General features: G+C 36.8%; 1 protein-coding gene across 4 annotated transcripts in view; it reads right to left on the minus strand.

The window, feature by feature from the left end:
* TET2 (tet methylcytosine dioxygenase 2) overlaps nt 1–26,281 on the minus strand; it is a 132,237-nt gene that overhangs the window by 94,572 nt on the left and 11,384 nt on the right. For all 4 annotated transcript variants that reach the window (XR_014813270.1, XR_014813269.1, XM_084973288.1 and 1 more), the window contains exon 2: nt 1,448–1,593. The gene's annotated coding sequence lies outside the window, so the exon portion shown is untranslated. The remainder of the gene's footprint in view (nt 1–1,447; nt 1,594–26,281) is intronic.

A 26,281-nucleotide genomic window follows, 5' to 3' on the forward strand; every position in this document is an offset into this window, starting at 1 on the left:
TAAAAAGCAAAAAAAAACCAAAAAACAAAAAAAACCATGTCTCAGTTCTCATGTTAAGGCCAAGTACAGAATGAGTAGCCACAGTGACCACAGTGAGAGGTAAAGCATCCACTAAGGGAGGAGGGGGAAAGCAAAGAATGCTTTATTCATTATTACCTAAGATTTTCCAGCATGAGAGGGGAAAGAGGAAGTCTATTTTCAGTGACAATGATTACTCTAAAAACATTAACATGCAAGGGGAAATTTTTCATTCTGAGAGTTACCACTGTTTTGAGTTCTCTTTCCCTTACACAGTGACTTAAAATGCCCACGGCAGAGAGGTAATCTAGGCAGATGGATTTGCTCTGTGTCTTGAAAATGGCAACATCCAGGAATCATGGGAGTTGAACTGAGGACACACTGGAAAGCGTTTCTCAGCACCAGGTCAGACTCTAAGAAGTATCAAGTGGCAGAGTGGATACTTATACCCTCAGGCATCAGGAAGGAGGGCAGAGATTACAGCTACACAGGCTTTTTAGAAGATTTGCCATGCTGAATGCATAAACAAGATTCAGTGAAACTGAAGCTGAATTACCTGCTAAAGAGTTACAGGTGTGGGAAAAAAAAAGCCTAATATTTCTTTTTCTTTAGCTAACTTGCATTTTCTTTCCTACAGTACCTCTACAATTTTAAATGGCTCATAGTACCAGCAAAGTATATAGAGCTCATCCTAAGGTTCATCTTAAATATTTTTGGGAAAAAAATACATCAATTCCCTACTTCTATATGTCTATGTAAATGATAATGATCTGATATTAAAAAAAAAACCTTCAGATTGAGACACTCATCAGCAGGTCAGTGACATGAACTATATGAATATAATGAAAAAAGTGCCTTTCTCTTCATCAGCACTTGTATTTGTATTTTCAGAAAAATCAAGTAGGCTCTCCTGAGATATGTCATTTTAAAGTTGAGTTCTCTGCTAGTTCTACAAAGCCAAGCTGCTGTGAAACTCAGCTGCCGAGGCTCAAGAGGTGCCCACTTTTAGACCAGCAAATAACAACAAATAACACTTTTTTGGGGGGTCCTCAACAAGATTGCGAGAAAGTGGCCATAGGTGAGGTATGAATGGAGTGGAAAAATAAAGTGACAAGTGGTTCAAGATAGCACCTTTCTCCATGCTTATCTTTATATCTGAATGGTTCTTATCTTTCTTTCATTTAAATGGCAGACATTAATAAATCTGATAAAAATCTTCCTTTTCTCCTAAAAATGAAATGTATATACATAAAAGTACACAACCTAAGGGGATCCATAGACCTTAAAAACTAGCCTATATGTCCTAAGCACAGAGGTATTTGAGAGAGTACAGAGTAACTTAAGAGTTGAAGGCTGGAAGAGAGACTGACCATTAAACTGGGAATAAACTTAGACTTGCACACAAGTGCCACTGTCCCCAGAGTCTTACCAGCAGCTCTGTCCCTCACTGCTCCTCCTGGATCATGGCCTGTTGGCTGCTGCTGTGCCCATCTCCTGCTTCCATGCGTGGTAACTCAACAGGAGTGAGGGTAGGTAGACAATCTTGAGAGGGTCTGCTGCTGAATGTTGGCCAGCCTGGAAAAGATACAGAGTTTGAATATTTTTAAGCTAGCAAAAAGGAACAAGGCATGTACATCTGGTAGGAAAGCTATTACGTAGAGTTTAAAGGTTTTAGGTGACTATAATTAGATATTTCCACCATGCCATTGGCTGTGAAAAAACTGGGGGTTGGAGGATCTTTCTCAAAGTAATGAAACTCCCAACTGCACCATAGTATATTGTCCAATAGGTGTAGAGCAGTTTGTAATATCCAAAGCATCTGTGCCTACATCAGTGAACCTTATAGCCTGATTAATTAATCAGGTGTGATAATCAATTAGGTTTGCAACCAAGTGGCTTGTGTTCCTTCATCTGTTGAATCCAACAGTTCTCAGACTTGGTTGTAATAGTATCACCTGGGTGCGAGGCTGAGGCCTCATGCTCAAAGACTGATTTTTTGGCCTAAAATGATTTTGTATTCCCCAGGTATTTCTAAAGTGCAGCCAGGATTGAGAATCATTAGTTTAAGTCCTTGTATTTGTTGAGATGTAGCACTAACAGCAAATGTTTATTCTTGAATATATTACATCAAGGCAATGTGCTAAGTGCTGTGGAAAATGTAAAGCACTATAATGTGTGGCCCCTGTATGCAGAGGCTTTAATTTAGCTGACACATACTTTCAAAGACCACATAATAAGATAAATACTTTAAAAATACAACCAAAGGAAGACTTCCCTGGTCAAAGATGTAGTGAAAATCTTGGGTGCCACAAAAACTAGAGGCAACCAAACAAACACCTAAATAAGAAAAAGTTTAATGCATGAGGAAAGGCTTCTTCTGAGTTTTAGGAGGCAGGATGAAATCCAGAGAAAAATAGAGCGTAGGGAGAAGGCACTGTTTTCAGGAAAAGTCACAGCTGTAAGAATATGCAAAACAAATTAAGGAAGACTAAAAAGCCCATTCTAATTGAAGGATTTCTCTAAAGGAGCATTAGGAGAATCTGGAGACACAGTTCTAAACCAGAATGTAAAGCATATTGGTAAAATGGCAAAGGAGTTGGGCCATTTTCCAGACTATCTGGAAATACTATCTGAAATAGTACTGGAAGCTGTTGAAGGCTCATGTCCCAAGAGATCCTAGTAAATTTACTGGGTTCTTAGTAAATGCCAGACACTGTGCTAGAAGCACTACATATGTTAGCTCAGTTAACACAAACATCTGGAGAGGTAGTTACTATTATCCCTATTTTACAGAGTAAGACGAGAGGTCACTTAACTTTCTCAAAGTTACAAAGCAAGAAATAGTAAGTTGAGAATGGGACGTGCTGTTTCTTTAGCAACATGGCATCATAAAAGTTGTGAATTAAAATACAGGGGTTTTAAAAATTGAGATATAATTCGCATACCATAAAATTTATTCTTTTGAAGCATATAATTCTGTGGGCTCAGCATATTCAAAAAGTTGTGCCATTACTGACACTGTCAAATTCCAGAACAATTTCATCACTCCTGAAATAAATCCAGTTCCCATTAGGAGTCAGTTCTCATTCATCCCTCCTCCACCTAACTGACCTTCTGTCTCTATGGATTTGCCTATTCCGGATAGCTCAAATATGTGAAATCATGAAAAATTTAAACTTTTGTTTCTGACTTCTTTCACTGAGCATAATGTTTTTAAGGTTCACCTATGTTTTAGTGTGTATCAGTACTTCATTCCTTTTTAGGGCTGAGTAATGTCCTACTGTGGAGATGACCACATTCTATCTATTCATGGTGAATATTTGGGTTATTTCTACAGCTGGAGTATTATAAGTAATGCTAACATTCATTTACAAGCCATTTTCTACGGAAAATATATGTGACATAAAATTTACTATTTAAGTCATATTTTAAATGTATGGTTCTGTGGCATTAAGCACATTTACACTGTTGTGGAAACATCACCACCAGCCATCTCTAGAACTTTTTCATTTTCTGAACCTGAACTTGTAACCACTAAGAACTCCCCATTTTCCCTTCTCCCAAGCCCCTAGCAAACACAATTTTACTTTTTTTGTCTCTATGAATTTGACTATTCTAGGTCCCTCATACAAGCAGAATCTTATTCATCATTTTGTGACTGGTTATTTCACTTAGCACAATGTTTTCAAGATTCATCTATGTTGTCACATGTCAGAATTTCCTTCTTTTTTAATGGAATACTATTCTGCCTTATATGTACGTGCCACATTTTGCTTTTCCCAATTATCTGTTGATAGACACAGGCTGCTTACACTTTTAAGCTATTGTGAATAATGCTGCTTTGTACATGGGTATTCGTTGTTTATAAGTTTTTGCATGGACATAAATTTTCAATTCTCTTGGGAGCAAAATTCCTAGAAGGGGATTGCAGGTCATATGGTAATTCCATGTTTAACCTGTTGGGGAAGCGTCAGACTGTTTTTTTATGAAGTCTCTACCATTTTATATCCTCATCAGCAAATATATGAGGGTTCCAATTTTTTGATGCCCTCATGAACACTTGTCTTTGTTTGTTTTAAGCCATCCTATTGGGGTTATAAATCATTACATAAGATACTGGCTTGCTGCAGTAGTTCAGATGTAAAGTGGTAGGTCTGAACAAGAGGGTGGCAGAGGAAATGAAATAAAATGATCAAGCAGGGAAATATTACTGATTGAGAGATGAGCAGACATTAGTAACACTGTAGACGTAGGAAGAAAAGACTCAATTATGGTAATAAAGCTTTGAGTTTGGATGCCTAGAAGAATGATGGTGTTAATCAGAGATAATTCTACAAGGGAATTTGAAAAGATAAAATAAACTTGACACGATGGATTTGAAGAATCCACGCATTCCAGATAAATGATTATCAAGAGGTTACAGGTGGACACAATGAAATAGCCCAAGATTTTAGAAAAGGTCAAAGCAGCATTGGTAAGACTAGAAGAGGATCGTTGTCTCTATATGCTTAGACTCCTAAGACTGGGGTTAGCAATTTATGGACCAAACACTGAGGAAGGAATACTTTCTTTCCTGTTTTCTGTTTGAAAGAGACCACAAGGCGCTAATGAGAACACAGTTCCTCAATGGTCAATGACCTTGGCTTTGTTCATTTTTGGAAAGTCTCCAGCATGAGAGCAATCAGGAATCAATACGGCGATAACTCAGGTGCTTGGGTACCTGATTTGAATGAGAAGCTTAATAATACTATTTAGCATGCTCTGGTATACAATCTCAAAGAAAATGTAAAACATTATTAGTCTCCTTATACATTGGGTCTTTCCTCTGACATGATATACTAATATTTTAAGGAAAAAAAATCAATTAGAAGGCATAACAGAATAAACATGAAGGGTAACTGCTGCCAAAGACAGGGGGGTTAAGGTAAGAGCCACAGAGAAGAGAGAGAAAGACAGAGAGAGGGAGAGAGGGGGCAGAGGAGGGAGAGAGAGAGAGGAGTGAGGGATTGATTGATTCAAGAATGAAAGCCTCCCACACATATATCTACATTTTTAATTGAATGAAAGAAGCTTATGGTCAAAAATCACAATCTTTCTAAGGATAATGTTTCAAGACAGATTTTTCTTTTGTTTTCCTAAATTGAAGCTTATTCTGGTATTTTATCTTCATTAACTATTCACTGTGTTTTAAAAGGATGTCTTTCTGCAACATCTCGCAGAATGTAGAGGAAAAAATAACAGTAACAATAAAAATAGCTATCAGTTATGTTCCTTAGCACACACGTTGTGGGTGGCCGTTCTCTCAGAGCCTGTGCTCTTATCCACCATGCATCACAGCCTCCAACAGCCTGTAGGAGATTCAATGAAGAATATATTTCATTTTGGTGAAAGGTAAATTTTTCTGTATTTCAAATCCTAGTAGCAGATGCTTTCCTTCAAAAATGGAACAAAACTTTTCTTTACAAACCAGCCACTCTCCCTATAAACATGTATATATCAACACACACTAGGCATTGTGTATAGAAATCTTTCTCTGAGGTCTTAAATGCATTATCCTTTCAACAGATGGACCATCACTGATCAAGCAAGCACTAAATACTTCCATCAGAAACAGGGCACTATGCTTGTCCTGCAAGGTCTAGTCCTTCCTCTCCCCTTCATGCTACTGACCACCCTCACTGCATGTCTCTTCAAAGCTTTCCACCCAGAGGTGTTCCCTTCCTGTCCTGCTGCCTTGGCTCCTTCCCTGATCTATGTAAACCTCCTCCAGGCCTAAATGGGGTCAGACTGGAAGGTCACCGAACAGAGGTTACTGACTGTGGCAGTTTATCCTCACAAATCAGTTCTGCTCCCTCTCCCCCTCCCTCACCCTGATAAGGCTCATTCTCCAGCACTCTCTCTCTCTACCCCTCATATCTACAAGTAAATGATCCCAACTATAAGGTACCCAAAGGGAAGTGCTATTTCAGAACGTCAGCTACTTGGCAGCAATGGCTGTTCTATTAATGCCTATTAAAAAAAGAAACTACAGTAATTAAAACTCTAAGAAGAAAACTAAAGTCCTCATGTATACTCACTCCCTGCTCTTCCTAACATAGACAAAGTGGTGACTCCAAGGAAAAATTCAGCAAGTGTTTACAGAACAAATTCCACTAAGATAAAAAATATACACACCAAACAAGGTTGTTTCTAATGAAGAGCCTTTCTAGAACTGAAACTGCCAAAGCTGAAATATTAGCCAGCAGTTATAAACTATATGACATAGTATTTCTATTGCACAAAGAAGTTAAGAACCAAAGACAGAAATGGATAGCTACAGGTATAAATTCACTTGGTATTGTGTGTATTGTAGATTATCAGATCACTTTACATACTTTTAAAAAGAAGCAAACAAAAATTATGAGGAAATAGATGATTTTAAAAAATCAAAAAAAATTAAAAAATCAAGATGGAAAATCAACATTAAAATAAAAGAGAAAAATCAAGCAGAACAATCATATATAATTTCTTGCATCTGAAATGCAAATATTTCTATGACACTCTGACATGTGCTAGTACCCAATGTCTTTGGTCAGAGACTAGGCTGTTATAAACCAGTGGAGGTGTACCCAATGTCTTAACTCTGAAAAGTCAATAGAGGGTATAATTTGTATTTCACCCACTAAAATAAGAAACATAATTCTCTATAATAGAACTGCTATTGCCAACATCCAAGCATTTTGAGGATCCCTTCTAGAAATTCTATGTAGTGGAGGAGAGGAAAGGGCAAAGAGGAGAAATAAGATGAAGAAAAAATGTGTGCACCTATTTTAATGTTTTCTTTTCCTCCACACAAAGAACTTTAGGTATTAGTGACTTAATTTCTATGGTTGACTGCAGGACAATATTTCTATCAGGAGCTAGGCTTTGAGCTGAATCTCAGAAGAAAATTCTCACCCATAATGCTCATAAATCCATAAGCAAACTAAGGAATTAGGAAGTAACCCAAGTACAAAACCATCTCAGGTTCTAATTCTGCCAATAATCCTCCATTACTCCATAATCTTGAGACAATCACCTATGGAAACTGAGGATTAGAGAAGTCTATACATTTTTTTTCTTGCTATTTAGGGCCACACCTGTAGCACATGGAAGTTTCCAGACTAGGGGTCAAATTGGAGCTACAGCTGCCGGCCTACACCACAGCCACAGCAATGCAGGATCCCAGCCATATCTACAACCTATACCACAGCTCACGGCAACACTGGATCCCCAACCCACTGAGTGAGGCCAGGGATTGAATCCAGACACTAGTTGGATTGTTTCTGCTGCACCATTCATGGAGCTCCTATAAAGTACTGAATTATGTTCTTTCCGTTCCAAACCAAGTTGGAGGCATTATGATGCTATGACTTAGACACTAATTTGACAGAGATAAAACAAACACCCGTATGAATAAAAGAGATATTACACAATGAAAAAGGTGTAAAAACATGAACAAAATTATTCTCACAAGATTATCCTAATTTAAATACCTTCATATTGGAGCTCCCATAGTGGCTCAGTGGTTAAAGAATCCGACTAGGAACCATGAAGTTGCAGGTTCGATCCCTGGCCTTGCTCAGTGGGTTAAGGATCTGGCATTGCCATGAGCTGCAGTGTAGGTTGCAGATGTGGCTTGGATCCTGCGTTGCTGAGGCTCTGGTGTAGGCTGGCGGCTACAGCTCCAATTAGACCCCTAGCCTGGGAGCCTCCATATGCCGTGGGTGTGGCCCTAGAAAAGATAAATAAATAATTAAATAAATAAATAGCTTCACATAGTTGAGACTTGATCATGGGGAATTCCCATTGTGGCTCAGTGGTAATGAATCTGACTAGTATCCATGAAGATGTGGGTTTGATTTCTAGTCTTGCTCAGTGGGTTAATAGTGACAAAATGAAATGTTGGCATTGCCATGAGCTGTGGTGTAGGTTGCAGATGTGGCTTGGACCCTGCGTTACCGTGGTTGTGGCGTAGGCCGGCAGCTACTGCTCTGATTCAACCCCTCGCCTGGAAACTTTCACATACCACAGATGCAGCCCTAAAACACACACACACAAATGTGATCATGAAAAATTCTCAAACTATAAACTGATAAATCATACTGCTTATTGATTTCAAAATATTCTTTTACAAGGTCTATTCTATTCCTTTAGATTTGGTAATTTCATACAATAAAGCCATGTAATAGGTTTTTCAGAATAATGAGGCTACTGCTTTGGTTCATCAAGACTTGAGTTGCTAATTACATCCATTTGTAACAGCCACAGATTGAGGATCAGTAACTTGGTAGACTGCAAAAGCTTTATAGAAAAGCTGCTTCAAATCTTTTAATATTAACCTAGATATTTTTTAAATGAGTTCACTTTCCCTATATTTTAAGAAAATTATTATGTGTATATTAACCCCACCTTCCCATTTCTTTAAGACAGATGGGAAGTAAAAGAAGGAATTTTTAATAATTAATTATTATATAAATGATGCATAACCCAAAGAATATCTTCATACAAGGATGCTGTAAGTCATACGAGCTACAGTTTAGAGCCATTACATTAATAACATCAATACAAACACCAAAGGATCAGTGAGAAAATCTGTAATGCTTGATGAGCTAGCAACAAAATTTTATACCATAAAACTGCCAACATTTGATACATCACTTTTTTAAAAAGCAATATTACTTCAGTTATAATACTATCTACATTTTCATTCTAAAAATGTAAACAAGGATATTTCATCAGAACTTATTTCCAATAAGAAGGCAAAAGAAAGCAGAAAACTCCGCAAAATTCCCAAAGACTCTAATTTAATCTTTTTCCTTAACACAGAATAGTACATGGGAAAGATTTCAGAACATATAGGAAAACTCCCATATGTTTACCTGGATTGCTAAAAGCAAATTATACATTTTACAAAATTGGAGGTGTTATAAACATGACATAAAATACTTCTATTGTAATACATTCTCAAAAACAGTTTAGTAAACATCAAGACAAAGAAATGATGATTCTCTTGCTACACATGAGTGACAATCAAAATATTTAACAGCTGCTATGTCGAAGCATGGGCCATAGTGTTGAAGGAGGGTCTGAGAGGCCACCTACGGGCCAAATATTATTATTTTAGATTTAGGACTGTGGGGAGGCTGAGGGAGTCATGGAGAGGGAGCCACAGTGTCTCAGAGAGGGCAGCAGAATTCTCTTGGAAATATTTTGATAACCATCAGTACAGCCACACTCATGTACACCTGCTGCATATCAGCTCTGGATATTTGTATGATTCTTAAATAAAGGATTTTTTTTAAGGCATTAAGCAACTGTTAAAAGTCTTTGGAAATGCATCACTTGTTATTGGAGGAAATGTAACTATTAACTTTAGCAGTAGCTAGAAACATGGGAAAATTTGCTGAAAGAAATGAAAACTTAAAAATGAAAGGGATTTTTTAATTTTCAAAATTATACTTGATGTCTATGATATTGAAGTTATTTAAAAATTAAAATATGACATTAAACTTCCAAGTGGTCACCAGGGTAACAGGATGTAAATATATTTCTCCCTAAATAAAGAAAATGTTTAGTACAAAGAGCTGTGTATTCAATCACACTTAAGACTGGAGAGACATATAAACAAATAATATATCCAAAACAGATATTTTAATAACAAAATTATGATATAATGTCTTTATAACATTATAATTTTCAAATTAAACTGGATTTTCATGTACTTCTTGGAGATGGTTTACACCTACTGCTGCTTAGAAGTTGACTTCTTAAGAACAAGCAGTTTGTATCTGCTAATCTCAGTCTCCTAATTTATCCCTCTTCAAACAAACTACTGCATATAAAATAGATAAACAACAAGGTCCTACTGTATAGCACAGGGTATTATATTAGATATACTCTAATAAACCATAGTGGAAAAGAATATGAAAAAATACATATATACCTACACTGTATACCTTTGCTGTATACCAGAATCACTTTGCTGTATACTAGAAACTACCACAACACTGTAAATCAATTATACTTCAAAACAAACAAAAAACAAAACAAGCAGATCACAATGTTGAAGAAATGGCAGCATGATTAAAAAACATTTGATGCCATGCTCCAGAGATGTAGCTGAGGGTCTATATAGAACTTCACATTAAAAAAAAATGTTTTAAACCTTTTTTTTATTTGCTAGATCTTCTAGGTAGAATATACACATCTAAAGAGAGCAGGAATTTATTGTTGTTGATTGTTCTCTTGCTGAAAGGGATTAAAGTCACCTAGCAACCTCTGTGTTGTAGAAACCAACATAAAAAAGGAGTTGGTTGTCAACTACCAGGTCTTCTAAAACGGATGAGTGCAACCAAGCAGGAAAACACTACTTTGCTACAGTACTTTGTCACACACTTTTCATCACATGACAAAGTAAAAATCATCAAGAAACTCCTAAGAAAAAGAAGCTCTTCTAAAAGCATATTAATCGTGACTAAATTGAGAGTTTATAAACCATAACCACACAGACACACATGACATACACTCCAAAAAAAGAAAAAAACAAAAGACTTGGCCAAAGAGCATATACAGCATAGCTTAGAGAGGAGGACTAATGATGAAAACTTTAAGGGCTTTAAAATATTCCAGGTAGAAATATAAAGAGCATAATAATAATGATTAATGGCATCAGAGGCTTTATTTTTAAACTTGCTTTTATAGAGGCAAACAAGAAATGAAAATTTAAGAAGGACACAAGGTAGTTAGGGAAAACAACTTTAATATGGAGGAATAAATATGAGGATTTGAGTTATAAAGAATGATAAATGAGCAATACCAATAAAAATGTGAGGAAGTACCGTTTGTGATGATGTCTAGAGACAAATGGTGAATATTAAAATTTCAGAACTTTTTTTTTTTGGAGTGCCATGATATCCCAGAGTGCAAAAATAGCCTCTAAAATAAGTAAGAACAAATTAGCTCCCTTGTAAAGCAAAGAAACTATATATTTTAAAACAAAAAGCCCAATAATTATAGAACATGCATGAATATATTTTATACTCATTCATGCAAGTATGATAACAGAAAAGAGCAGGAATGTGACAATGTTACTTCCTTCTATGTGTTAATGATGGAGGTTTTGGAATGTGGGACAGTATTTTTAGAAGTGAAAGAATAAAATCACCACTTAAAAATCATTGAACAAAGTGGAGTTTGGGGAAAAAAGGAGCCACTGACTCTGCCTTTAAAGAGGAATGTCTGGGAAAAGCTCTTCATGCCAAGTTGACTCGGGTTCATTGGCCATAGAAATCAATACTGAATGTCTTGATTCTCCACTGACTGGGAGTGGATGAGAAGCTAAATGAAAACTGGAGCATTAACTCCAGACAACTCCACATACACTTGGAGATGTGAAAGTGTCATTTCTAAGAAAGGTCAATTATCAGCTGCAGAAAGGCATAACTACTCTAACCTTCAAGAATGAGTCAAAAAAGAGAAGGGAAACAAACAAATGAGCAACCATTAATACATGCATGTTATTTCAGCTCAGTAGCCATTAAAAGCCAGATACTGTGCATGCTAGAAAAACCTTTCTTTTTGAGAAAGATGAGTAATACTGAAGAAATTAATAGTGGGATAAACTTAACCAGGTCTCACTAGGAATGCAGCTGCTTACAGAACCTCAGTGTACAGTCTTATAGCAGGAGGTCAATCTCTCCAACAACTGTCACTAAAATGACTAACACTCTAGGTTTACGCCAGGTCAGTGTACACAGGTCATCTCCAGAGCCATGAATGAAGTCATGCTTTATCAGAAAGCAGGTCAGAGGTGACATAAATCATCTAAATATAACAGATGACTAAAAACAACTTTCTATTATAAGCACTCATTTCCTAAATGAAGAGGATACAGAGCCTTCAATTTTTGAGGACTGATGAGGAGGGAAATCCTCACATAAAACCAAAGACAACTTTTGCATCTTCAGTTCTCTGAGAAAAGGCATGGAGTCTGGAGGTACGTGAATTTGGTCGGTAGTCTTTGTGTATCATGAACACTGAATCTTGCCCACTGACTGCCTTCTGACACCTCCTCTGCCCTCTTCTACTCACCTTTTTTACAAAGGACTGGTGCTCACTGTTCACTGCAAGTAAGGTTGCAAGTCAGTTAAGAAGGATATTAGATTATTCCCTTACTACACATTGGAAAACCCAGTGTTAACAGAGGACTTGAATTAAAAACACTAGTTACCAAGTGTAACTAGGTAAGAAAAAGAAGAAATACTTTTACTGCTTAGCTTTTTATAAATGTAAGGGTTTTTTTTCTGGTTGCTTTACATTTTTTAAATTAAACTAATTTTTTAGAGCAGATTTAGGTTCACTCTACTCTTTAGTGGAAAGTACAGTGAGTTGTCATATACCTCTGTCCACACGTTTGTAAAACTTCTCCCACAATGAACATTCTTTCTGGAGAGATACATTTGCGACAGCTGATGAACCTACACCGACACATCATTATCACCCCAAATCCATAACTGACATTAGGAATCACTCTTGTACATTCTATGAGTTTTGACAGATGTATAATGACATGTATCTACCACTATATTACAGATTAGTTTCACTACCCTTAAAATCCTGTTTTCTGCTTATACATTCTTCCTATTCCCTAATCCCTGGAAACAGCTTATCTCTTTACTGTCCACATTGTTGCACCTTTTCCAGAATGTCATACAACTGGAAGCAGAGTACAGACCTTTACAGAATAGCTTATTTTTCTTAGTAACATGCATTTAAGGTTCCTCTATACCCAGGGATCGAACCTGTACCACAGCTATAACCAGAGCCACAGCAGTGACAACACCAGATCCTTAACCTGCTGAGACACAGGGAAACTCCAGTGCCTTATTTCTTTTTAGTGTGTATGCCACAGTTTACCCATTCACCTACTGAAGGGTATCTTGGTTGCTAACAAGTTTTGGCCATTACAAGGAAAGGTGCTAAAACATTATGTGTGCAGGTTTTTGTGTGGACATACATTTTCAGCTCCTTTGAGTAAACACCCAGGAATGCAATCACTGAATTGTATGGTAAGAGTACATTTAGTTTTGTGAGTAATTGGTCAACTTTCTTCCAAAGTGGCTCTACCACTTTGCATTCCACCATCAATGAATGAAGAGTTTCTTTTGCCTTACTTCCTTGCCAACATTTGGTGTTCTCAGTTTTAGATTTTGGCCATTCTAATAGGCGTGTAGTGGAATCTCACTGTTGTTTTAGTTTGCAATTCTCTAATGACAGTTTTTCATATGCTTACTTGCCAACTGTATAACTTCTTTGATGATGTGTCTGTTCAAGTCTTTTGTCCATTTTTAAAATGTCATTCATTTTTATTGTTTTAACAGATTGAAAAGTTCTATGTATATTTTGAATAACGGTCCTTTATCAAATGTTTTCTTTGGAAATATTATCTCCCAGTCTGTGGCTTGTACTCTCATTCTCTTGACCGTGACTTTAGTAGAACAGAAGTTTTTAATTCTAATGAAGTCCAGCTTAAAAATAATTTCTTTCATGAATCGTGTCTTTGGTGTTGTATCTAAAGAGTCTTCACCATACCAACATCATCTAGGTTTCTCCCTGTGTTACTATTTTCCAGGAGTTTTATAGTTTTGCACTTTACATGTAAGTCTATGATCCATTTTGAATGCATTTTTGTAAAGAGAATAAGGTCTATGTTTAGATCCATTTTGTCCAGTCATTTTAGCACCATTTGTTGAAAAAACTGTTCCATTGTATTGCATTAGCTTTGTCAAAGATCAGCTGACTATTTTTATGCAGGTCTATTTCTGGGCTCTCTTTCCTGTTCCATTGATCTGTTTGTCTATCCTTTCAACAATCTTATACTGTACTGACTGTGGTAGCTTTATGGTAAGATTTGAACTCAGGTTGTGTCAATCCTCCAACTTTGTTCTCCAATATTGCTTTTGAATTTTAGGTCTTCTCTCCCTCCACATAAAGTTCAGACTCCATCTGTTGATATCCACAAAATAATTTGCTGGGATTTTTACTGAAATTGTATTGGACTTATAGATCAAACTGGGAAGAAGTAACTTATTACAATATTAAGTCCTCTCATCCAAGAACACGAGCTATCTCTCCATTTATTTTTTTTATACTTTCATTGGAGTTTTATAGTTTTCTTCATATAGATATTGCATATATTTGTAGATATTACATATTTTATAAACTTTGTTAGATTTATACCTAAGTATCTCATTTTGAGGGGTACTAATGTAAATGGTAATATGTTTTCAATGTTAAATTCTACTTGCCCATTGCTGTTATACAGGAAGCGACTGACTTCTTTTTCTTCCAGCTTTACTATGATATAACTGACATGTAGCACTGATAAGTTTAAGGTATACAGCATGATTTGATTTATATACATTGTGATGAGGTTATCACAATGAATTTAGTGAGCATCCATGATATCATACAGATACAAAATTAAAGAAATAGAAAAAATAATTAGGAATGCTCGACATTGATAATTATTGGAGAAATGCAAATCAAAACCAAATGAGGTATCACCTAACACTAGTCACAATGGCTATGATCAAAAAGTCAACAACAGGGAGTTCCCGTCGTGGCGCAGTGGTTAACGAATCCGACTAGGAACCATGAGGTTGCGGGTTCGATCCCTGCCCTTGCTCAGTGGGTTAACGATCCGGCGTTGCCGTGAGCTGTGGTGTAGGTTGCAGACGCGGCTCGGATCCCGCTTGCTGTGGCTCTGGTGTAGGCTGGTGGCTACAGCTCTGATTCAACCCCTAGCCTGGGAACCTCCATATGCCGCGGGAGCGGCCCAAGAAATAGCAACAATAACAACAACAACAACAACAAAAAAAAAGACAAAAAAAAAAAAGACAAAAAAAAAAAAAAGGAATGTAACTTGGTGCAGCCACTATAGAAAACAGTATGAATGTTCCTTAAGAAAGTAAAAATAGAGCTACCATATGATACAGCAACCCCACTTCTGGGGCATGTATTCCCAAAAGATGAAAACTCTAATTCAAAAAGATACACATGCACTTCAGTGTTCACAGCAGCACTATTTACAATAGCTAAGACATGGAAACTTACTCAAGTGCCCATCAACAATTGGTTTAAGAAGATGTGATACACATACACACACTGCCATTTGCAGCAACATGGATGGACCTAGAGAGTATCATAAGAAGGAAATAAGTCAGACAGAAAGATAAATATAGGATATCACTTATATGTAGAACCTAAAAAATAATACAAATGAATCTATATACAAAACAGAAACAGACTCACAGATATAGACAACTTACAGTATGATTACCAAAAGGGAAAGGGAGAGAGGGATAAATTAGGAGTATGGAATTAACAGATACAAAGTAGACAAGCAACAAGGATTTACCATATAGCATAAGGAACTCTATTCAATATTTTAATAACCTAGAATGGAAAATAATCTGAAAAAAATATATATAGCTGAATCATTTCGTTGTTCACCTGAACCTAACACAATATTATAAATCAACTATATTTCAATATAATAAAAATTTTCTTGTGATAAGGCTTAGGATTTACTCTCCTAACAATTTTCATATATAACATACAACAGTATTAATTATATTTTTCATGTTGTACATTACATCCCTAGTACTTATCTTAAAGTTTGTACCATTTCACTGCCTCATCCAAGTTCCCTCACTCAACCCCCTACCTCTGGTAACCATAAATTTGATCTCTTTTCCCATGAATTTGCTTATTTGTTTTTGAAGTAATTGACCTACACTATGTTAGTTCCTGGTCCACAACACAGTGTTGTTAAACTGATCACCACACTATCTAGTTATAATACATTACCATACAAAGATACTACACAGGTACCGACTATCTTCCCCACACTGTGCTTTCATACTCCTGACTCACTTTTTTGCCACTGGAAGTTTGCACCCCTTAATCTCCCTCACCGACAGAAAGCGACTGACTTTTGTACATTAACCTTGTACCCTATAACCTTGCTACAGATGCTTATTAGTTGCAGGAGATTTTTATTATTGTTGTCAATTATTTCAGATGTTCTACAAAGAAGATCATGTCATGCAGGAACAAAGACAGTTTTATTTCTTCCTTTCCCATCTCAATACCTTTTATTTCCTCTTCCCCTCTTACTGCATTAGCTAGGATTTCAAGTACAATGCTATGTTGTAAAGCAGCAGTGAGGGGTGACATCCTTGCTTTGTTTCTGCTCTTAGGGGGAGAACTTGGAGTTTCTCATCATTAAGTGTGATATTAGCTACAGGTTTTTGTTTGTTTGTTTTGTCTTTCTACCTTTGTAGGGCCGCTCCCACCGCACATGGAGGTTCCCAGGCTAGGGGTCTAATCGGAGCCGTAGCCACCGGCCTACGCCAGAGCCACAGCAAGGCAGGATCCGAGCCACATCTGCAACCTACACAATAGCTCATGGCAATGCCGGATCATCAACCCACTAAGCAAAGCCAGGGATCGAACCCACAACCTCATGGTACCTAGTCAGATTCGTTAACCACTGAGCCACGATGGGAACTCCAGCTACAGGTTTTTGTAGATGTTCTTTATCAAGTTGAATTAAGTTCCCCCTATTATTCATTTGTAAAGTTTTTATTACAAATGGGTGGTGGATTTTGTCAAAAGCCGTTTTTGTACCTAACATGATGATAAGGTTTTCCTTTTTTAGCCTTTTAATGTCATCAATTACATTGGCTGATTTTTGAATGTTGGACCAGCCTTATGTACCTGGCATAAATCCCACTTGGTTGCGGTGCATAATTCTTTTCATACATTTGGTATATGATTTGCTACTGTACATAATTTTGCCAAGCACACAGCATGTGGAACTTAGAAGGCCAGGGATCAAACACATGCCACAGCAGTGACCTAAGCTGTTGCAGCAACAACGTCGCATCCTTAAGCTCCTGCACCACAAGAGAACTCCAGGTCGGCTAATATTTTCTTAGGAATTTCTGGATCAATACTCATGAGAGATCTTGGTGTATGATGTCTTTGTCTATTTTTGGTACTAGGGTAATGCAGTCCTCATAGAGTTTGTTAGAGGAAATAACAGAGTCACTAACAAGGACCTGGTAGAACCTGTGGAGGTAAAACAAAAGCTTATAGGCCACACTAGAACCTCCAGCGATTTGTTAATTACAGTTCAGGTTTTTCCACCATGATACTGGTTCCTGTGAACATTTCTACTCATAGGTTTCCACTCCAACAAATTTATGATTCTCTGGATCTGCCTGCTTCTCTCTTCAATTTTGAGAGTAGTAGTTTGCTCTGTGACCTCACTTCTCTGATAGAGCTAAGGAGAGCTGATTTTTCAGTTTGTTCAGCTTTTTACTGGTGAGGATGGTAAGATCCTTACATGCTGGACTAGAAAAAGAAAATTTTTCTTTTAAGATTTTTCAAAAAAACTTTGAAAGCATATGTCATCCTAGTAATATATTAAGTCTTCTTTTCCAAATATGTATTAGGAAATACTAGTGACTAAAAATGCTGTGATCAAAGTGAGCTGCTTCTCAAAAAAGGTTTTGACAAAGTACAAATAAAGTTTTTGGAGGAAGGCACTGGTGAACTATCTTTTTCTAAGTCATCTTTTTTTAAGTCACATCAAATAAGGTGTAGGCTTACCAAGGCTGTATATATAAAACACTTGCCTTTTTCTAACTCTCTTTGATATTCCTAAGATTGTATTCATATATGGAATATTGTTATAGAGCAAACTGAGATTCTGGATGAAGCAGAATGAGCATATTAAGTTCATGTTTATAATAATTTTGTCAATGTGTATATTTATAGGATAACCTATGGTCTTTTGAAGTCATAGCTACCTATTAACAAATAATGCACATTAGAGTTCCGGTCATGCCTCAGCAGTAATGAAACTGACTAGCATCCATTAGAACACAGGTTCTACCCCGGGCCTCGCTCAGTGTGTTTAGGATCTGGCATTGCCATGAGCTATGGTGTAGGTCACAGATGGGGCTCAGAACCCAGGTTGCTGTGGCTGTGGTATGGGCTGGAAACTGCAGCTTCGATTCGACTCCTAGCCTGGGAACTTCCATATGCCACAGGTGCAGCCCCCCCCCCCAAAAAAAAGAGAGAGAAAAAAACGCACATTATTTTTATAGGCATGGGTACAATGTTTTACATTTCCATGTAGACATCTGCCCTCAGTCAATACTGCACTAAATTGAAATCCTGATGAAGGATCAAGCTTTTTCCTAACTAGTACTAATCTGTTAGATCATATCCTGTTCATAAATCAGTTTTGTTAGGAGGAGTTCTCCTAAGGATATTAGCCTGATTACAAGCAATATTTTTAATTAACTTAATTAATATATGAATAAAGGGACGTATGTTTTCACAAAGTATAGAGAAAATAAATCAGCAAATTTCTTTGAATTTCCTAGACTCATCAACTTTGCACTCTTGTAACCCATCTGTCATTTTCAAAACTAGACTTTATTTTCTTTACTTACCAAAATGACTCATTGCTATCTCAAGTGTTTCAGTGAACTTGAAATTTTCTTAAAAGATTAATCCAGGAATTTATCACTTTAGTAAATAGCAATTTTATGAACATTTCCTTCATGGATTAAAGATAGGTAAACCCTTTATCCTTTGTACTGGCATGCAGATGTAACCGTCCTCTTAAGAACAAAATCTATATTCTTAAGAGGTCTGAGGAGCAGAATTCTTTTTCACAACATCTATTTTCCCAAGGAATATTTAAGGTTTGGTTTATGGAAATAAGACCAAAGTAACGTTGTTCTCTGCTCTTTCACATTAGGATAAATATTCCAGAAAGTATAAAAACAGTCTGTAAGAAACCTTCAATTCAACCTTTATAGTTCTGAAATGTTTCTCATAAACATATAGGCATGTGAATGCAATACCTGCATACTTGAAAGGAATAATGAGGTCTCTTACGAAATGCAATGAAACAAATATTCAACATATGTGATATGCTACAATCTTTCATATATACTTAAACACACACATGTTCAAATTCAAATTTTAAGGTCAGTGGAATTTCAGAAAATGTTATCTTGTCCAAGTTCTTCATTTTATAGAAATGAGGAAACAGTAACAAACTTCCTTCCCATCATCATATGAAAAGCCCCCAAAACTCATTTAAAGTCAACAACACATTTTTGCAATATCAAATATGTACCGAATATGTACTAATCCTGCTTGGCTTGTCTGAGGAATGCAAGCTATGGACATACAAAGATGATGATAAGCCTTGGAAGAAGATTAGAAAACAGACATCCAAAACAGGTAAAGACATGCCTATGAAAATGAATAATGCAGTCCAGAAGAAAGAACCTAGTCTATTTCTGTAGGTCACTGTAAATGGGCAAAAATGACACTGGGAGCAAGGACCAGCATTCTTTATCAAGAAACAGTTGCAGGAGTTTCCACTGCTGTGCAAAGGGATTGGTGGTGTCTTGGGGGAGCTGGGACGCAGGTTTGATCTCTGGCCTAGCATGGTGGGTTAAGGATCTGCTGTTGCCACAGGTTCAGTTTAGACCACAACTGCAGCTTGGATCTAATCCCTGGCCTGGGAACTCCATATGTGGTGGGGCAGCCAAAAAGGAGAAAAAAAAAAAAAAAAAAGAAAAGAAAAAGAAACAGTTTGTAGCTCAAGTGTTGTACCTAGGGGGCACCAGTAAAGAATTTAAGAATTTCTGAAGATGTCTCAATAAATTACACTGTGAGAGACTACTGGCTTCTGTTATTTGGCTATACAGTTACATATTATTGGGTCAATAAAAGATATTAAAAGTCTCAAATCAATTATTTTCTTCTTCTTTTTTTTTTTTTTTTTTTCTTTTTAGGGCCGCACCAGAGGCGTACGGGAGGTCCCTAGGCTAGGGCTTGAATCAGAGCTACAGTTGCCGGCCTATGCCACAACCACAGCAACTCAGTATCCAAGCTGCATCTGCAACCTACACCACAGATGACAGCAACACCGGATCCTTAACCCACTGAGCGAAGCCAAGGATTGAACCCGCAACCTCATGGTTCCTAGTTGGATTCCTTTCCTCTGGGAACTCCCAAATCAATTCTTTTCTGATTTCAGAAAGTTCCATAGTTGGAGGAAAAGTAAACTACTCTATCTATTTGTATTTCATTTTACTAGCATCAAGTAGAATATTAATCATTACTTTTTTTCAATGTACTAAATCTTTGGAATCAGAATTCTCTAAAAGTATTGGTCTACATTCAACAAATATCTACTGCAGGCTTACAACACTCCAGGCATCGAGCTAGACAATGGCAATAACACTTTAAACAAAGTAGAAATAGAACTCTCATTATGAAACTTACAAGTCACACTCAAATTCTACTGGATTTTGAGCTTTTATTAGACACAATAACGAAAGAAAAATTCACCCAAAACACTACGGATTTGCAGGACCCTCCCTCTTTCAAAGAACAAAGAGAGTATTTAAAAATCTTTGGAAAACTTGTATTGAGGAATCATCCATCTATTACTACTTTCTACTGTGAAATACATGTTAAAGACACTTAAATTTAGAGTCGATACTGTGAATGATATTATCTCATTCTGATAGTGGATGCTAAGAGATATTGAAAACAGTGCCATTTCTCCTAGCTAGAAGGAAGTTGGTAACCACACAACTGAGAGAAAGGAAGCAGAAAGAAGAACATGAGCACTGCTCATCTTCAGGAGGTTTGTGCTCCTGAAGTCTGTTTATAATTATTGTCTAAAACTTATGGTAGCTTTTCAAATCATGTTTATATTTTAAAGTAGCCTTTTAAACACATAATATAACTAAAGAATTATCCAATTATAACAACATCAGAAAAGAGTACAGTTGCCAATATGTATGATATTTTAGCTACAAATGTTTCCTTGGCCCTAGAAACTTCTGGGAGATTGTCTCAGCTGTGCCAAGCGCATCCGAAAGCCTAATTTCACCCATGTGTGCTAAATTTATTTATGTACCTTTAATTTCTGCTTGGGAGGAATCAGGAGAATAAACAAAACACTTGTAGCCTTAGAGGGAAAAGTAGTAAAAATAAAATTATATCATTGCCCTTTTCCCCCGACCACTTCATTCCCTCATACATTCACCCAGTAGTTATTCAATGCCTACCATGTGCCAGCCACCTGTCCTATGTGCTGAGGCTATGTGTGACCCAAACAATGCACTTGTTCTCATGGAACTCACATCTACTGGGGGAGCAGAAAACAGTTTTTTGTTTTTTGTTTCAAAGTAGGAACAAATACTCTAACAAGTGACAATAAACCGAATGAAAGAAACAAAGCAAGGTAAACTGTGGCTGTTCTGTTAACTGGCTATAAAAGTTGTCCCTGAAAACCTAACACTCAGGGAGGCATTAGAAGGAAGGGAAGCAACAGTACATGAGGAAATCTAAACAAAGGCTCTTCCTGTGGGAGGATACAGCAAGAGCAAAAACTTGGAGGAAGATGCTGCTCATCTTATTGCCAGGACAGTAAGAAAGCCATGGAGATCAGAGTGAGGGAGAAGAGTGGCAAGAAATGGCATCAGAAATGTAATCATTGGCCAGATAACTTCAGACCTTGTAGGGCATAGAAAGGACTCCGGTTTTATTCTGAGTTAAATGGGAACAGATAGATGGCTTTAAACAGAGGAGAGGCATGGTCTGACAATCTTAAAATAATCACTTGAATTTCTAGGTTTGAGTAAAAGACCTTGATGAGTTGAGGAAGGGAGAGCAAAGACAGAAGCAGGGAGACCCATTACGATGACATTGCAATCATTCAAAATTAGATAGGGTATTAGCTTGGAACAGTGTGGGAATGGTGAAATGCTGGGAGATGGTTAGATTCTGGACATATTTCAAAGCTAGACCCAATGGATTTTGTTGAGAGATTGAATATTTTTATCTGTTGACGCCAGTGTTCCCTTCATTCCCTGGAGCTAGGAAAGCAGGGCTCTTAGGAAAAGACTATGCCCTTATATATAGTGCATTTATTTTTAAAGGCTACTAAACAGTGCAAAATGGTGAAATTTAAGTTTTGTCTCCTTTTCTTACTTTCTAGTACCTGTTACTGAGCAGCAAAATAGGTAAAAGATATGAAGATAAGCAAAGTATCTTCAAGGGGCCAGAAAGAGACAGTCAGTCACACCTTAGATCTGCACTGAGTGAATCTCTTATGCTAGGATTAACAAGCACAATCACAGCTATGCCTGGGGATTATAACACTGAAGCATGAAGGAGATATGGAGGGCTTACAAAGCAACCACACACACCAAGTTTTGAAAATTAGTCAACAATGGACTTTAGCACTATTATTTTTTAAGAGGGTATAAATAAAGTATCAGTGAAACTATATGTATATATTACCTATTACATACAATATAGATATAGTATATATACACATTTTTCAAGTTGGTTGCATTATTTCATAGAGATATAGGAGAGAATAAACTGTTTCTCTAATTTTTCTACAAGACTTAATTCATTCCATAGAATTTGAACCACAAAGAGACTCCTGTTAAAAAGAATCAGAGGGTATAAGACTTTTCAGAAATTAAAATCCAACTATTCATTTAAAGAAATTTATAAGTTGGGGAAATAAGAGAAAACAGGCAGAAAATAAGTAATTTAGTAAACAGGAAAAATAAATAGAGGACATCAAATGTACAATTAATAAGAGTTCCATAATGAAATAGCAGGAAAAAATAATCAGAGGTAAAAGAGAAGAAAGGTTCCTAAAGCTGAATGATGGCACTTTCCCCCTAGATTGTACAGGATCACCCAGTACAATCCTGAGAAGGATGCATTTTAAAAGAGTTATGCCTCGATATATTTGGACTTAGATTTTCCTATAAGCTTTTAATTGTCTGGTAGAATTTCAGAGCTGAAAAGAGATAGATCAAAATAGAGACATTTTTAAAAGGTTATCTAGAAAAGATGAATCATATTTATTTACATCAGATATCTCACAACCAACACTGGATAAAAGACAGCAATGCATTAATGTTTCCAAAGTTCTGAGGGAAAATTACTTTGAACCTGGAATTCTAAACACTGTTATTTTATCAACTAACTTTGAGGGAAATTTTAAGGCATTTTGGACATGTAAGGACTCAATTTTCCTCCTACAGACCATTTCTAGGAAAAAAAAATAATTTGGGGATGTCCATCAGTGAAAAAAGACAATAAGAATCAAATACAGAGAAAGATATAGGACTAAAGCAGTAAGAGCTAATCAGAGAATAATGAGCAGAAACAACATCAAAATAGAATAAACAGAGAGCATGCAGAGGAATGACTTTAAAAAGAAGGTCTATTTCATTCACCAAATGGTATAAGAAATTTAGGAGTTCCTGTCGTGGTGCAGCAGAAACGAATCCGACTAGGAACCATGAGGTTTTGGGTTCAACCCCTGGCCTTGCTCAGTGGGTTAAGGATCTGGCGTTGCCATGAGCTGTGGTGTAGGCCGGCAGCTGTAGCTCCAATTCAACCCCTAGCCTGGGAACCTCCATATTCCTCGGGTACAGCCCTAACAAGCCAAAAAAAAAAAAAAAAGAAACAAAGAAACAAAGAAATTTGAAAACTCATTGTGATATACACTATCAGGTAAGAATTTTTAGCTGTTTCCATCTTACAGGTGAGGAAGCAGAATCCTAAAGTCACTGTGCTGAATAAGAACATATTCATTTGACTGCTTCTAAGAAGGCAGTCAATATTAGGTCTTCCTAACTCCAAGAACCAGATTGTTTGATGACATCCAGCTAAATGGGAGATGGTTTTGATTCTTTAGAAATAAAGAGGCAATGTAGATTCGGGGGGAGGGGGGAACATGGTGAAAGGCAGAAAGAGCTCATACATACAGGAGAGAACACCAAGGAGGAAGAAATTACAGACACAAAGGAATGGAGTGAAAAAAAAAGAGTGAGGTGAGGGATGGAAATGGAAAGAGGCAGGGCAAATGATCACAGTAAAACATCCTGTAGTATTTAGGGGTAAACTTGCAAATGGGGAGATGTCAAAGATAATTCAAAACATATAGGAGTACTATGTCCTGATTTCTTCCTTAGTAAAATGGGGAGACTAACAAAAATAAAGGCAATGTGAGAAGTGAATAAAGTAATCTCTAGAAATGCCTAGTGTGATACTTGACACAACATGAAGAACTTGCCAACAGTCAATATTGGCTATTATTAGAATGAAATCCTGTTATTCACTTTGAAGCAACTTTTCCATGCCTCCACTTTTTCTTGTTTGTTAATGCAACAGATAAAGTATCTACAGTTTTGTGTTGTTGTTTTGCCAACAACAGTCAATGATTCCATGTTTGAAACTGAACTACATTTTTGCAAATCTAATGAATGATTTGTTGAAATATTGAAGTAAAGGTGGTGGGAATCCAGGTGGCAACATTTTACAAGAAGTTAGGAGGCATCTCTAGTTTACACAGCTAGATCTAAAAGATAAAGACACGCTCAAACACAGGCATACATGCACACAGAATGAAACCCACAGTCCAGGAGAATCTGTTAAAAGTTCAAAGAGAAGTGAATAAAAAAGTCTTGGATAATTTGTTACAAGTAGGACAGAGTTTGAAACAGATCTTTTAAATGTTCATAGTTTGTTATAGCACACTTTTTCATTGAAAATGCTACACTCTCCTTACTTACAACATGCTTTCCTCTCATCCTTTTAGGCACTTTTCCATGCTTAAGCATAGGTGCTTGGTATTCAGTTGTATGATTACCAGCCACCTTAGTATTACATATTTTCCAAAATTACCACTTACCTTTTTTTTTCCCCTTTTATCTCTCTTGATTTTACCAGATAAAAGAATTCCCCCTGAATTGTTGTTAGAAATAGGTTCTTAAAGAAGTAGTTCTACACAAACATATTCAGTGAAAAATATTTCCATATGTAGTAGGAATGGCATAATTTACCAAGAAAACAGAAATAATGGGTGAGAAACAATTTGAAAACCAGAGAAACAGGCAGCTCTAACTCTGATTGTCTGTTCCCGTGCAAGTATATAAGGTGAAATTATTAGAGATACTTAAGTTGTAGTAGCTTCTAAAAGAGCCTGAGTCAGTTTGGTTATGAAAGAGAGTGACAGACACTCTTTTTAAGAGCTTCGTCACCTCCAATCCTCGGATACCAAAGCCCTTACTCACTTGTCCGAGTTAAAAGTTACTATTTTAAGGTCAAAGTAGAACGCTCCCTTTGGGTGGTAACGATAGTTTAAAATAAACAATGTGGGGGGGCAGGTGGGCGGGTAGGGAAGCCTCCTTAAGCATCTACTCTGTTTCCCTTCAGGCAAGTTTCACTACAATCAGTGCTTTCTAATTCTCTATTAATATTCATGACCCAGGTCGTTAAAAGAGTTTGTGAGATACACGGACCACCCCTTCCCCCACCCCCACTGTTACATCATTTGTGTTCAAAATCCTGGAACGGTGTGTGTAAACATTCAAGCCAAGTGTGCCTGACCACATGGGAAAGCTTCAGAATGACCTAGGGCTCCTACGCAAGAGGGAACACCCTGGCGCCAATCTTAACATCACCAAGCCAGCTGTTTGTTTTTATGTGTGAGCGCCATGGGATTCCTCAACAGTCTTCTAGAGAGACCATATAAAAGCAGATTATATAAGAGATCCCGGGGAATCTGTGCACCCACATGATACCTGGAATAAAATGCATGACATCAGTATTTTTAAATTTTATATTCACAGAGTTTCACTATGGTTTGTTATAATTAACCATTTCTACCAAAGAGGACTTAACTCATATATCCAAAGTCCAAAACTTTTTGAATGAGGGTGCCCACTCATGCTCTCAATAGTATTCAAAAAGAGAAAACAACCTAAAACTTCCACATTGCTTCTTGATATGTACCTTTCACATTCAACCTACCATTTTGATATTTTATAATACAGAGATAATTGCTACTGGTCTCATCCTCAGGAAGAAGGTTCATCTGTTGAATAAATCAGTGTTTACTGAATGCTTGCCACTTCAGGTGAAACAAAAGTACAGTCAAATAAATTTATATTTAACCCTTTCTTAGCAGAAATACATTAACTTATAGCCTTTATCAAATTCCTAGCACTTTCAGCTTACAATCATATGTAATTTATGGTCCAGTAAAGGTATAAAAAGAAGGGAAATATTAATGTGCTAATATAGGGTAAGATCATCC

The sequence above is a fragment of the Sus scrofa genome, chromosome 8 (assembly GCF_054392235.1).
Source record: "Sus scrofa isolate SSC_HxYL_T2T_F1_AM1 chromosome 8, Sscrofa_HxYL_maternal_Yorkshire_Landrace_v2.0, whole genome shotgun sequence".
NCBI lineage: Eukaryota > Metazoa > Chordata > Mammalia > Artiodactyla > Suidae > Sus > Sus scrofa.